Genomic DNA, 15665 nt, shown 5'->3' with positions numbered 1-15665 from the left:
CCCCCTTTCGGGCAACTTGCACCACCGAAAATGGAGGGTTAACCCAAGGTAAACCCTCCATTTTATATGGAATTTTTTGACAGCCCACTAACCTTGAGTTAAGCGGGTGCGGTGGTACAAGTGGCCCTTATAGTACATTACATTACATGACACAGTCGGAAATATGCTTTGATCAGTGAAATAAATGAACGAAGTTGTACACGGCGTTATTATTATTAGTCTTTAAACGGTTCTGAAACTCTCAAATAATCTCAAAACGGACGAAAACGACCGAATTTAGAAGCGCATCTAACTTTTCCATCATCTAAAGGATAACATGTGACATCTTTCCCTTTGAGTCAAATTGTTTCCTTCCCCAGGGGAGAGTGGGGTAATTGCGTCCTGCACCTGCCGCAATTATAAGGATTCCTCGGTCTCCACTCTCCCCTAATGACGGTATAAGAAGTATAAGATTAGGGGTATTTAAGATTTGCAGTGTTTGTCTGAGAAGGGTTTGTTCAGAACCGGACCCATTGTTGGGTAAGTTTGGGTAGGTATGGGGTTGGGTAAGTTTCTTGCCGGTCCCATAGTGGATACCCCCCTCCCAACTGAGGGGGGACTGAAATCTTCTCGAGGCTGAGGCGTAGGGTTAGAGCCGGCGTAGCTTTATTTGACGTTCATATGCGCATTGTAATATGCCTACTTGAAAAAATAAATATTTCATTTCATTTCATTTCATTTTCATTATTATACCCTTAATTTGGAATAAGTAATCAAGGTAAAGGGTCAGAAAAGGGCCAAAGGCTTTTGTACAGTTTACTGTAGATATTATATTGTGACGGTCAAGCAAGCAAGCAAGCAAAAAAGGCGCGAAATTAAAAATGAACTTTCGCCCTACATTTTCAATATTTTTATAGTGTCATGGCATGGCTCGTCGATTCCGCCAACGTCAAGTTTTAGGAAGGCACGTGTATGAAGATAATTGGCCTGTAAGCCCTACTTTTTTAGGGTTCCGTAGTCAACTAGGAACCCTTATAGTTTATTAGCCATGTCTGTCCGTCCGTATTCCGTCCACGGATAATCTCACTGACCGTTAGCACTAGAAGGCTGAAATTTGGTAGCAATATGTACATTACAAAGTGGTAAAATAAAAAGTAGAAAAAAATGTTTTATTAGAGTAGGGTTTTTTCCTTCCAATCCTAACGTTTAATATATTGTTGGATAGGTATTTAAAAATGAATAGGGGTTTCCGAAAATGATTTTTTGATATTGTAAATATTTTCGGAAATAATCCCTCCAAAAGTTTAAAAAAATGTGTCCCCCCCTCTAACTTTTGCACCATTAAGTTTAAAAAATATGAAAAAAATCACAAAATTAGAACTTTATAAAGACTTTCTAGGAAAATGATTTTGAACTTGATAAGTTGAATAGTTTTTGAGAAAAATACGGGAAACTATGGAACCCTACATTGAGCGTGACCCGACACGCCCTTGGCCAGTTTTTTTTCAAATTTGCTTTTAGCAATAGCTAGATTGTTCGAAATGTATTATTTAGATTCTTTAGAAGACTCTATTAGGCAGACCGATTTCTCAACCGATATGGTAGTATCGTAAATTATATTCAAAACTACAAATGTTACTAGAATAGAAATGTTAATTGAAAAAATCGAAATCGATACAACTTCAATTCGTACACGTGATTTGTTAAATGAAATGAAATGAAATGAAAATTATTTATTACCGGAAATACATTCCATAGATTATTACTAATATTAACATAATAAATTAACTAAATTAAATTAAAATTAATAAAACTAAAACTAAAATAAATCTAGTAGGACCCGCGGTTAAAGAATTAACCCAAATTACTACCAACTTACAGAACTAAACAGATTAACAGAGCGTTGTAAATATCTAATAGAAATCCGGAGCAAAATGTTAAATTGTTCTACCCTTTTCCCATTAGACTGAACCTAATCGTATAACTACTATTCCCACTATCTCACACGATTCAAAAGGAGAATACTACTCTAAAATGATCCCTTAGTTCGAAGAATCTATAAGGAATCATAGTTCAGGTTTATACTGGTTGTAACCAGCGGTAAGGCAAGGCCCCAATCAACCGTGTCCTTTTTGCTCGGAATCCGAAACACGAGTTATGGGCTCCTAAAACCGTTGAGATTTTAGTGAAGAGGGAATATTTGGATTGAGGAAGGGTTCCTTTGTGAAAGGCCATTAGTTAAGTTTACAGAGGAACTTAGGAAAAGCAGGAATATGAAAAGTTTGAATCTCTGCGAAGAATTTCATAGGTTATAACACGCCTGATAAAAAGTTAAGAGCATTGTGTGCATTTGATACAAACGTTTGGTTCTACACATGGTGCTAAGCAATGTTCTATAGTTATAATAGACTAGCTTTTGCCACGGCTTCGCTCGCGTTAGAAAGAGACAAAAAGTAGCCACTCTCCATCCCTTCAACTATTATCTCCACTTAAAAAAATCACGTCAATTCGTCGCTCCGTTTTGCCGTGAAAGACGGACAATGAAACGGCTATATAATATTAGTATGGATTTGTGTTATTCATTTATTTATGTCTGTCTGTGGGTGTAAACGCAACACTTTCGCTACCAAGAACCCGACTGTCGGGCACACCGCTCGTAGAAGCGTAGCCGATTACATGGGTTTCCCCGTATGTAGCGAAAATGTCGTAGCGCCGCGTAGAGCCCGGTTTCGAAAGTGTTAAAAGGTTATTTTCCATGGAGGAAAGTCGTCGAGTAATTAACAAGTATATCTATCCATCGGCGCGGACCTCCAAACGTATGAATATGCTATAAAGGAGAACAGTTTAATCAGAGTCCGGACGCAGTTACCGGACCCCGGACACCGGAATTAATGGTTCCGGATTAGGGTGTGCAAACCGGTTAACCGGTTAACCGAAAAACCGGTTAACCGAGACTTTTTGGCCTCTGTTAAAAACCGGTTTTTATAGTCTCTAACCGGTTAATAACCGAAACTGTATTTATTTCTCAAAATTTGGAAAACTAGGCATTAAAAGTTCAAAAATACGTAATTATTTAATGTTTTGTAATAATAAAGATTTATTCATTACGTTTCATTGACAACATTATTATCTATACAACTAGGGAACAATTACAAGTCAAATTATTTTATTGAATATTTTTGATTTGTTGTTTTTGTTGTTGTTGTTTTGGTTTTTTCTTTCGTGTATGATATCTATTTCAATTTAACATTATTATCTGTAATGATTTTATTTTAAAAATTAGCCCCGAGTCCACTCAATTATACATTTTATACAATACAGTATACAGTAGAGTCCGGGTAGTATATTACGACTCCGCAAAGACCTAACGTCCAACCTCTTACAACGACATAAGCACAGATATTTATTTGGTTTTCGTATCTGATACTTAGTATGAAAGTAGGTACATCCGTTTATTACGACTCCGATTTTAACGACCAGCCGCTTTTTACGACACATTTTACACAGAATCCGTCTTTCAAGCTCGATTGCAACGACGAGCGACAACGTTTTTAGTTTTACTAGTAAATTGAGGAAACAAAGCTACTTCCACCCAAGCACGGCCCCCTGTCTTGACTACAACAAGTAGCAAGATTACATTGTGGCCATGTAACTTTTTGGAGTATTGCTTTTAAAATTTTAACAATTTGTTCGCCTCGGGTCTAATCTTATAAGCTATTGGGTTGGTAAGAAAGTAATGAGCGATCGATTGAATTCCACATAAAATTTTTGAGAGAGTTCTAGAATCTTCTATGGTCGAAAGTATGTAAAGGGCGAGTCGCACAGTTTCTCGTCAGTCATTCACTAGCTGTCGCCGAGCTAATATAAGGAAGAAAATGGACGAATTAAAAGTGCATGTAAGGCATTGCTTACTATATGAATTTCAGTCTGGCCATTCAGCCGCCGAAGCAGTGCGTAATATATGTCAGCGTATTGCTCCTGAAGTTGTGTCTGAGGCCACGGCGAAACGATGGTTCCAGCGGTTTCGTAGTGGCGACTTTTCATTATCAGATCAACCTAAGTCTGGTCGACCGGTGAAGATTGATGTGGCCAAATTAAAAACCTTAATTGAAGGAGATCCGAGGCTAACGAGTCGTACTCTTGCTACCGAGTTAGGCTGCTCTCATGTCACCATAGAAACACATTTACACGAGTTGGGAAAAAACTACAAATACAGTGTTTGGATACCGCACGAACTTGATAGAGATCAACTAAACCGCCGTGCCGATATCTGCATACAACTTCTGTCTTTTCGCCGCACATTCAACTGGTTGGACCATCTTATCACTGGAGATGAAAAATGGGTCTTATATATAAATCACACACGCAAACGTCAGTGGCTAGCTCCAAACGAAAAAGGAATAGAGGCACCAAAAACAGAGCCTCACCCGAAAAAAGTTATGCTGTCCGTTTGGTGGGATATTCATGGTATTATTCACTGGGAACTCCTACCAAGTGGAATGACTGTTACCGCATCAGTATACTGTAATCAGCTTGAAAATTTAAACCAAAAAATCTGTCAGAATCGTCCACAGCATGCTAAAGTCTTTTTCTTACACGACAATGCTCGCCCACACATTGCAAAAGTGACTCGGCTAAAGCTATTGGAGCTAGGTTGGAAAGTGATACCTCATCCACCGTACTCTCCAGACTTGGCACCTACGGATTACGCATTGTTCAGATCGCTAAGCAATGCCTTGAATGAAAAAAGTTCGATGATCAAGCCCATCTACGACAGTACATAGCTGAGTTTTTTAATCTAAACCTAAGAACTTCTTCGCCGATGCTATTCATTTTTTACCAGAACGATGGAGACAAGTAGTAGATAACGAAGGCCGTTATATTTTTGATAAATGATTAAAATAATAAATTAAATAAAAATTACAATATTGGTTATGATTCGCTCATTACTTTCTTACCAACCCAATAAATAGAACCCAATTTGTATTTTTCGATTGCGTATAAACTAGCTTTACTTGAAAATGATGAGCAAGCACGCATACTAAAAAGGACTTTTCTAACTAAACAAGTCACAATAAAATCTTATACTTTTAAACGAGCAATTCTTGTATATTTATTTATTTATTTATTTATTTATTTATTTATTTATTTATTTATTTATTTATTTATATATACCGGCGATCTCGGAAACCGCTCTAACGATTTCGTTGAAATTTGTTACGTGGGGGTTTTCGGGGGTGAAAAATCGATCTAGCGTAGCCTTAGATCCCGGAAAACGCGAATTTTCGAGTTTTCATGAGTTTTTCCTTCGCGTTTGTAAACGTAAAATATGGTCGTTAATTTCGCCGCGCGCGCATCGATTCCACTTAGCTCAGTCGTACGAGGTCGGTCTAATGTACGCAGATAGATCGTAGGTGTCAGGGTTTCGAATCCCAGCAAGAAATTAAGTTTTTGTTTTTTGTCTTTTTTTTTGTTTTTGTATTTATAAGTTTTTTTTTATCTAAAGACGTGATATATTAAAATAGAACCGAGCGAAGCTCGGTCGCCCAGATATTAAGGTATTAATACTATTATGATGATAATAATAACCTGTAAATAAACCTATTGATTGAAATGTTTTAGTAATAGAGATGTAGATATTACTTTTAATTAAAAGAAATGAAATTCGTTTTGTACGACATCCGGTTAGTACGACGTAATATCAGCGGTCCCTTGAGCGTTGTTGTAACCGGAGTCTACCGTATATTTCAAACTATATTTTTTAAAAGAAAGGTAAAATGGAGATCTTGGTTTTCTTACATCAATTGCTTGTATTACTAGGGGCTCTGGGAGCTGTAGACCTTCGCCACATGCCTAGAAAACGCAAAACTGACGTCACATTCAAACCACACAAGCCTTTTTTGCAATTTCATTTTACAAAATTTCCAAAAACTGGATAAAAATGATCTTCATCGTGCAAGTAATACCTGCTACGATATCATCAACATCAGAATTCTTAAAGGTAATGGTAATTATTGCGTAGTACGACCATTTACTAAAAATCCTCAAAACCGGTTAATAACCGGTTAACCGGTTTTGAAGGAAAAGTCTCGGTTATTAACCGGTTTTTTAAGTTAACCGGTTTTTGCATACCCTATTCCGGATACGTATCTTTGACGTTGAATGTAGGGTAGTGGGCAACAGAGGATCTTAGCACCAAGGCAACGGTGAAAATGCGACGTTGCCAAACTGCACTGGTAGGCACGCGCCGTAACACGTATATCACAAGCCCTAGTTGAAATTGCACGTGTAGTGAAGTATTTTGTGATTTTGGACAAGAAAACAGAAAAAAATTAAGTATTTAGTTTTTTTATTTTCTCAGAATGTAGTTATGTTTGATTTATCTAATTAATCAGTTGTGCGGAGTGACTATTTCTCTATCTTTTTGACATTCACTGATGCGGCTTTCTCGTGCCGTTTATTTTTTACCGAATTCAAAAAGTGAAAATGTATATCTAGCACACATTGAACCACAAGGCTAGAGTACTCAATGAACCAGGAGGTTCTCTAGGTAATTCTCTAGTTAGCCTTTGGAAGGTCTATTTTGTACAACTTTTGCCATGTTTAAGAGTTAATATAAATATATCTAATATAACGTTACTATATAGTACAAAAATATATGATAATACATATATTATTTAAGTTTTTTGAAGTGCAAGACTTTATTTTTCATATAACGAAGAATATTGTGACGGTTACATTAGTAAACTACTCTTAGTTTAAATAAATAAGCATTTTTGACATTGTAAATGTTGTATTTATTAAATTGCCCCATATTTACCTAAATCAGTTTGTATATTTTGCAATTATTTATCAAAAACTATGCAATTATATAATGGTAGGTTCATTGTGTACTAGGCCGGTTCATTGAATACATAGTACCGGTTCAGTCTGTACCAGAGATTGTACACAATGAGCCATTGTTCATCTTTTAAAAAAACTAAAATATCTCGACTTCTATTCAGTTTTATTAAAAAATAATGATGAAAATTTAGAGCTAGATAAATAATAAATGCACTGAATAAAAAAAATTGAATTTGGACCTATTATGACTGACTTATTAAGATTTAAATTTTTGGTGGCTCATTGTTGGCGAACGAACTCACGTTTAAGAACACTATAAATGGATTAAATAATACAGGTACAGTCAACATCTGGGGGCACGGGAGTGCCCCCGCCAAGTCGAGACAAGAGCCCAACTATTAAAGATCGGCGCACTTGCTCGCTTGGTGCGCTTTACTACCTTAACTTAACCTTGACCACACAAGAGTATTATCGTACAGTATGGCCACTCCCGCTCCCCGCTGAACATCGCGGTTACCTCATAGTTACCGCCTGTCAAAAACGCGAACAGTCGACCCGTCATATCTTACTCATACAAGAATGGTACGCGTTCACCTACACGAGCATAGAATAAACAAATAAATATTACCTATAGGACATTTTTTTACACAGATTGACTGAGCTCCACGGTAAGCTCAAGAAGGCTTGTATTGTGGGTACTCAGACAACGATATATATGATATACAAATACATATATACATAGAAAACATCCATGACTCAGGAACAAATATCTGTGCTCATCGCACAAATAAATGCCCTTACTGGCAGGATACCCGTTAGGTCAGACTGGTCATAAAATGTGTGCTAGGAACGCGCCTCTGTCATATATTTGATCGGCAGTGTCAGATGTGCCTTGACTGAACTGATACTTCAGTCCACAGAACTTAATTTAGATAGAAGATTTTATGTTTTGGTTGACTTCAACTTACAAAAATTGACGCCCGAAAGCTGCAAGCTGCAAGTAAAGACGGACAACTCAGTGGATTTCACTGAGTTCATTTGACACGCTAAGTAGATACGTTTGCTTGATCTATGGTATATATGACATCTGTGCTTCAGTCACTTCCAGCGACATAAGTCTGTAATTGGCGAAAGTACACGCTTTAAGTTTTTTCGCGCAGAATTAGGTCAATTCGGTAAACGGACTTCGGATCCAATCGGGAGCCTGTCTAATAAGGGCGTTATGGGTACACTTTTATTGGGATAGTCACAGATGGAAGCGTTCAAACGATTCTCTCGAGAATTGAGTGTTAGAGCGTTATTTAATACCAAAGCTAATACTTAAAATATTTTAAGTCGATATAGCGTTCGACATGTTTCGATCCATTTTCGAGGATCTTTCTCAAGAGTAGCGACCCCGCCTTTACATGTCGAGAGCGCGACGCATAATATACAAGAAAGACATCTTGAGAAAGATCCTCGACTTAACACGTGAGTAACCCGCTTAAAATATTTTTAAATATGTTTGAGTCTCACGGGAGTTTTATAGTCAAAGCTAATACCTTAACCCCCTTATTCATAAAAGTTGACTAAAGTTATCAAGCCGATAAAGTTCGTTTGTCCCTTTCCGACGTATTGGTGTGATAGAAAGGGACAAACGAACTTTATCGGCTTGATAACTTTAGTGAACGCTTATGAATAAGGGGGTTAATATTTACCATTGATCTTGGAAACAGCTCTAACTTCGCTGAAATGTGTGGGGGTTTTCGGGAGTGAAAAATCGATCTAGCTTAGGGTTAGATCCCGGAAAACGCGAATTTTTGAGTTTGCGAACTGCGAACAAAGCTCTGTCGCCGATACTGGGCCATTCCACGAGAATGTCGCTTACGACATGCAATTCTTCTAATACTTCTGAAGAAACTAGATAAGCGAAATTGTGTCTGACACCCTTTCATGACGTGGTTAACGAATTGGCAGTATTTTCTCGAGCTTTACGGATTTGATTGAAATAGCTGTCATACAACGCAAAACCATGTCGTAAGCGACATTCTCGTAGAAGGCCCCTACTGTATTTATTACTATCTTTTGCCCGCGGCTTCCCTCGCGTTAGAAAGAGACAAAAAGTAGCCTATGTCACTTTCCATCCCTTCAACTATTTCTACCTGAAAAATCACGTCGATTCGTCGTTCCGTTGTGCCGTGAAAGACGGACAAACAAACAGACATACACACTTTCCCATTTATAATAATAGTATGGATTTACCAAATGTAAAGAAGCGCTGGTGGCCTAGCGGTAAGAGCGTGCGACTTTCGATCCGAAGGTTGCAGATTCGAACCCGGCTCGTACCAATGAGTTTTTCGGAACTTATGTGCGAAATGTCATTTGATATTTGCCAGTCGTTTTCCGGTGAAGGAAAACATCGGAAACCGGACTAATTCCAATAAGGCCTAGTTACCCTTTGGGTTAGTTAGGCTCGTAAGGGCCCGAAAGTCACTGGCGATCCTAGGCGTGAAATTATATAACTTGCTGCCTGACAATATAAAACAAGAGAAAAGCGACAAAAAGTTTGACCGAAGTCTTAAATCAATGTTAACCGACTTAGCTTGCTACAGCATCGACGAATTTGTTGAACTGTGCACTAATCGTTAGGTACCTACCAGTGGCACAGTATAAAGATAAATCATTAGTTAATCTCCGGCAGCGGCGACGCGGTCGTTACTACTGCGCAAGGTCACGCAGGGTTGTACCTGTGCTACTGTCCTACTCGTAGTAACTGTGTATGGCGCTATGCTAGTACCAACGCTCTTTCTACCTTTTTATCTAATAAAGATTCAAGTACGTGTTTGTTTCTTAAATACTGACGAAATCGTATTTACATAAAATGTTTGAATAGATGTTTGCACAATATTTAAGTAGGTACCAAACTTTCGAGCTAGATAGATCGCAGCATCTACCTAAATGTCGTTACAGATAAATCCTTATTGATTTTAATGTGTCATTCTAGCTTTAAACCTCACTTTTACGCCATTTATGTAAGCAATAATGTACCTAACACTGCAAAAATATAACAACCACTTACTTTTCTGGGTGTCTAGGAATACTAAAGAACATTCTGACATTTCCGCATTTTGAGAACTGTTCTCCATACACCCATAAACACTACAGTAACGAAAATATGTCTTCGGTGCTGACGTCATTTTCTCACAAACTCAACTCGTCAACACAGCGCGCGAACGCGGCCCCGACTGTCCAGCCCAATACTTACCAGTTTCGCATGTATTCGGAGTGCATATGGAGAGTAGTTTTCGACACACCGCGCGGAGTAAAGTTTGTTAGAAGAGTTATTACTGCTTTATACTGTGACCTACTCACTTTATCTCATGAAATAAATTCAATAATTGTATTTTTCTAATATATCATAATAATTGGCATTAATGTTAACTTAGACTACGCTGTACCACTATTTATTTGTCTAAATATGTATGTATGTAACCTTGAATTTATAAAAATGAATTGTAAACTTTTTTGACGTGTAAAACATTGACTTTTATCAATAAATGTCTTGTATCTTGTATCTGGTTGGAAGGTCAGATGGCAGTCGCTTTCATAAAACTAGCGCCTATGCCAAATCTTGGGATTAGTTGTCCATGATCCTGGGGTCCGCTGTGACAACTAATGATGATTTACCAAATGTAAGGCACTGGTCCCAACGCGAGCTAGTAAACCATTGTTTAGCCGATAGCTCATTAGCTATCGGCTATAAAAACGAACAAAAGATAAGCACTCCCGTGCAAATAAAAGAGACACGGCGATATTGATAGCTCACCGCTGGGCGAGTAACTATAAACATCGCCGTGTCTCTTTTATTTGCACGGGAGTGCTTATTCGTTTTTATAACCGATAGCTCATAGCTTACTAGCTCGCGGTGGGACCAGTGCCTAAACCCCCAAATTCGCGCTGATGTATGACTTGTCAACTTGTCACGTTTGATGTATTGGAGCCGCGGTGGCACATGGGCACTTTTCCAGATTTTACCCTAGATGGATTTTCTAGGAAAAGTGTTGATTATCAAGAGGTAAAATATTGACAGCGTGCATGGCAGCTGTTAATAGAATCAAAGACATATATAACTCCGTATAGACAGATAAAGTCTAAGAAAAAAACGTACCTCAGTCAGTACCGTACAAAAAAAGGTACGGTGGCCTAGATGGCGTTACACCTTTGGGGTACGCTCAGCTAGATGGCGCTAATATTAATATTTAACATTATAACACATATCAAGCTAAGAATATGGGCCAAGTTGTCAAAACGGAGGTTCAAAAGTTTTAAGCCTGTGTCAAGAGATGGCAGTCTATGCACTGTGATTACACATTTTACTACCACAGTAACTCTCTATAATACTCTATCCTCTTTGATAGAATGTGCTTATTTTAAAAGAAATCGAAGTCACACACGGCGTCACAAACTTCAATTTAAAGTCATAACATGTTATTTCTAAATAGTCTTCCTACTTACCGCACGTCGTAACATCTACCTTTCTAACAAAGTAACGAACTACTTGATCTCAAAACGTCGTATTAAGATACAAGTGTCATCGGCGCATACGACGTTTGGACATTAGTGACCTACTAGTTGACCATATGAGCACATCTCGGACACTGGCGATCAAATATATGAAAGAGGCGCGTTCTTAGCACACATTCTAAGCTCGTGCAGGTGAACGCGTACCATGCTTGTATGAGTGAGATATGACAGGTTGACTGTTCACGTTTTTGACAGGCGGTAACTGCGAGGTAACCGAGAGGGGGTGGGCGGCGTTTTGTGGCCATACTGTACGATAGTACTCTTTATTATACTGTGATATGAGTCTGAACTCTGAAGTTAGGTCGGAGTTAGGCCCTAGGGAGCGGAGAACAGAGCCACATTCAACATTCAAATGACTAAAATTACCCAACGGTAATTTTAGTCATTTGAATGTATTATAGTTTCGTAAATTATGGACATGAATCATCATCATCATCATCCTCCTTGCGTTATCCCGGCATTTGCCGCGGCTCATGGGAGCCTGGGGTCCGCTGTGACAACTAATCCCAAGATTTGGCGTAGGCACTAGTTTTACGAAAGCGACTGCCATCTGACCTTCCAACCCGAAGGGTAACTATAGGTCTCACTGGGATTAGTCCGGTTTCCTCACGATGTTTTCCTTCACCGAAAAGCGACTGGCAAATATCAAATGACATTTCGCAGCACATAAGTTCCGAAAAACTCATTGGTACGAGCCGGGGCTCGAACCCGCGACCTCCGGATTGAAAGTCGCACGCTCTTGCCGCTGGCACACGGCTGGGCCACCAGCGTTTTTTTTATTTAACTTTATACTTTCTCAAAATCTTAAACCATGCGGCTAAACTTAGTTAAAATTTAGCTTACTGACCAACTAAAGTCTAGAAGACATAATAATTTACTTCACGGCAGTACAAACTTGGTCTAAGTCTCGCTGGGACTGTTTAGTCTTGCCTGTAAAATACTGGGTGACCTAACATGAGAACTTCCTTAATTTACCTGGAGTTCTATTTATGTTATAGACCACTTACTTAGATGCAGCATAAAAATTCGTACCGAACGTGACGGTGTCGCCATCCTAGTTGGCCATACCATAATAGTTATTTGTTATACAAGGGGGCAAAGTTGTATTTTAACGCCGAGTGTGGAATTGAAAAACGAGCAAGTGAAAGGATTCTATAGTTGAACCACGAGCGAAGCGAGTGGTTCGAGAATAGAATCCTGAACTTGCGAGTTTTTTAACACAAGAGAAGTAAAATACATTTGCACCCGAGTGTAACACAAAACTTTTCCCCTCACTATAGCGAGGAAACTACAACGCAAAAAATGCGTTTATCACTGCTTCCAGTAGTTCCACAGGTGGTAAATCATCTTTATTACTAGATTCACCTACTTTTATTAATTTTAAAGCAGTTAATTTGACTTTATTCAAGGTCAAATTACTTTACCCACTAGTGGATAAAATGCGTTTTTACCCGCTGGTATTAAAGGACAAAACACGTGTTTCCGAGCTAGTGAGGGGAAAAAGTATTGTATAGCCATACTTACTGCTTGTTTTTAACCATCGACGCAAAAACGACGGGGTGTTATAAGTTTGACGTGTCTGTCTATCTGTCTGTCTGTGTGTGTGTCTGTCTGTGGCATCGGCTCCCGAACGGATGAACCGATTCAGATTTAGTTTTTTTTTGTCTGAAAGCTGACTTCGTTGGGAGTGTTCTTAGCCATGTTTAATGAAAATCGGCCCGCTACGCTGCACTCAGCGGTTTTTCAAAATTTTAATTTTGTGATAGTATTTTTTTGCGCGAAACGAACATTTCCTCATAAATAAAAAAAAGCAGTTTTGAATCATAACTGTACAAATTGATGGTTTTGATTTAGTTATAGTTGCAGTAAAGAATATTTTATTTATAGTTAGCTTGATATTTTACAGTTAGTATTTTTTTCGAGGTTGTGTGGTGATAACCGCAAAATTAAAAATTTGAAAAACCCCCGACCGCGATTTTCACACTCCCGACTAACTCAGCTTTCAAAAAAAAAACAAACTAAATAGAAATCGGTTCATCCGTTCGGGAGCTACGATGCCACAGACAGACACACACACAGACAGACACACACACACAGACAGACAAACAGACAGACACGTCAAACTTATAACACCCCGTCGTTTTTGCGTCGGGGGTTAAAAATGTCTTACTTCTCTCTCTGTATGTGTGTGTGTGCTTTCATCTAATAGGAAAGTGATCTGTAGTCGAAATGGAAACCAATTACAACGCTGGCCACAGTAAATTGTGTTGGTAACTCTATCTGCTGTTGTCCATTTATCCTACGTGCTAGATTTTAGATTAGGTCGCCTAAGTTTTAGAATAGGGCTTAGTGTATATTTGTATTTCGTCTATCAAGGGACCCTTACACCTGTAGTGTATCTATACGTACCCTTATCCTTATTACCTTTACCCTAACGCCCTAGACACGACATTGGTCTAAGCGCGACAGCGGTGAGCGGCGGCCATACATTGGAGCGAGACACAGCGATGGGACTTTTCATTCGCACGTATAGCAGCCGCTCAGCGCTGTCGCGCTTCCAAATTCCAAAAACGGCCTTCTTGATTATGGCGCAAAATAGGTGTAGTATTCAAAATCGGTTACAATTAGCCAAAAAACTAAACGGTCCGACACAGATTATTTAATTTTTATTCAGATTCTCAAATTTGGTTACGATTGATTAAGTTTTAAAGGAGGAAGCAATCGAGAGGAGAACCTCGATTTTAATAGTTATTTGTTATACAAGGGGGCAAAGTTGTATTTTAACGCCGAGTGTGGAATTGAAAAACGAGCAAGCGAAAGGTTCCTATAGTTGAACCACGAGCGAAGCGAGTGGTTCGTGAATAGACTCCTGAACTTGCGAGTTTTTTTAACACACGAGAAGTAAAATACATTTGCACCCGAGTGTAACACAAAACTTTTCCCCTCACTATAGCGAGGAAACTACAACGCAAAAAAATGCGTTTATAGTGATAAACGCATTTTTTTGCGTTGTAGTTTCCTCGCTATAGTGAGGGGAAAAGTTGCTTCCAGTAGTTCTACAGGTGGTAAATCATCTTAATTACTAAATTCACCTACTTTTATCATATTTAAAGCAGTTAATTTGACTTTATTCAAGGTCAAACTACTTTACCCACTAGTGGATAAAATGCGTTTTTAGTGTTTTTACCCGCTGGTATTAAAGGACAAAACACGTGTTTCCGAGCTAGTGAGGAGAAAAGATTTTTTCGCAATATCTTTTAACTGAGTTGTTCTGAATGGACAATTTTTTTTCGATAAATCTAATAACACTTAGTATATTCAAGGACGATTACAAATTAAATCGTTTTTGGTATATTTAACTAAAATTCCTTAATTGAAAGGGGGTTCCTTTGCATAGCATTTTCGCTCCTGTAGCGTCTTACCATTATGAACCAGCTGACATTCCTCCCTACATTCTTCAAATACTCCAATGTCCCAGAAAATATTCAGTTTTCACCTACATTCCATATTGAATATTGGCTTGATTGGCGAATAGTTGGCCGCCTAGATTAAATTCCTGGCCGGCTGTCAGCCAGCTCCATATTTTATGAGACACCCGCATTCTTTGCGTGCTCTGGTTATGAGGGAATTGATTAGGTATATCATGGGATCGCTTTAATTATAATACTTATAGGTATTAACAAGGATTATTATCCAATTAGGTATACGAGTACTTGTTTTTACTTTGGCCAGGGGCGGCTCACTCCGCGATCCTATCGCCGCGCTACAAGTATATCCTGGCGGCCGCGAGTTCGCGGCCTACTCAGGGGTGGCGCACATTCTCACGGAATGCACGTTCGCACTTTCTATTGTTATTACTTTACGTCGTCAGGTTTTTTAAGCGATATCCGCGGGTGGAATGGCTAATAATACTTAGTTAAATAGATATATTGAATAAAATAAATACCAAAAGACATTCTTATACAGATCTACTACTGATTAAGTCCCACGGAAAAGTTCAATAAGGCTTGTGATGTTGGAACCTTGAACAAAAATATATAAATACAGCGTATATACCTAGAAAGTACTCAAGACTTGAATATAATAATATAACATTTAATGTGACTATTAATTCATTTGGATCTATTGGTAACCCTATCACCGGACGCCGCGCACGTGCGGCTCGTTTCTTTGTAAGAATGTTGTAGGTATTTAAAAAGGCGGCATTTCGGAAACATCAAAGCAGTGGGCCTTCTGTACTTGTACTATTATATATTCTGTGCTTTGGCTAAGAATGATTT

The sequence above is a fragment of the Leguminivora glycinivorella genome, chromosome 9, assembly GCF_023078275.1.
Source record: "Leguminivora glycinivorella isolate SPB_JAAS2020 chromosome 9, LegGlyc_1.1, whole genome shotgun sequence".
Classification (NCBI taxonomy): Eukaryota; Metazoa; Arthropoda; class Insecta; order Lepidoptera; family Tortricidae; genus Leguminivora; species Leguminivora glycinivorella.
This window is presented reverse-complemented; position numbering follows the sequence as displayed.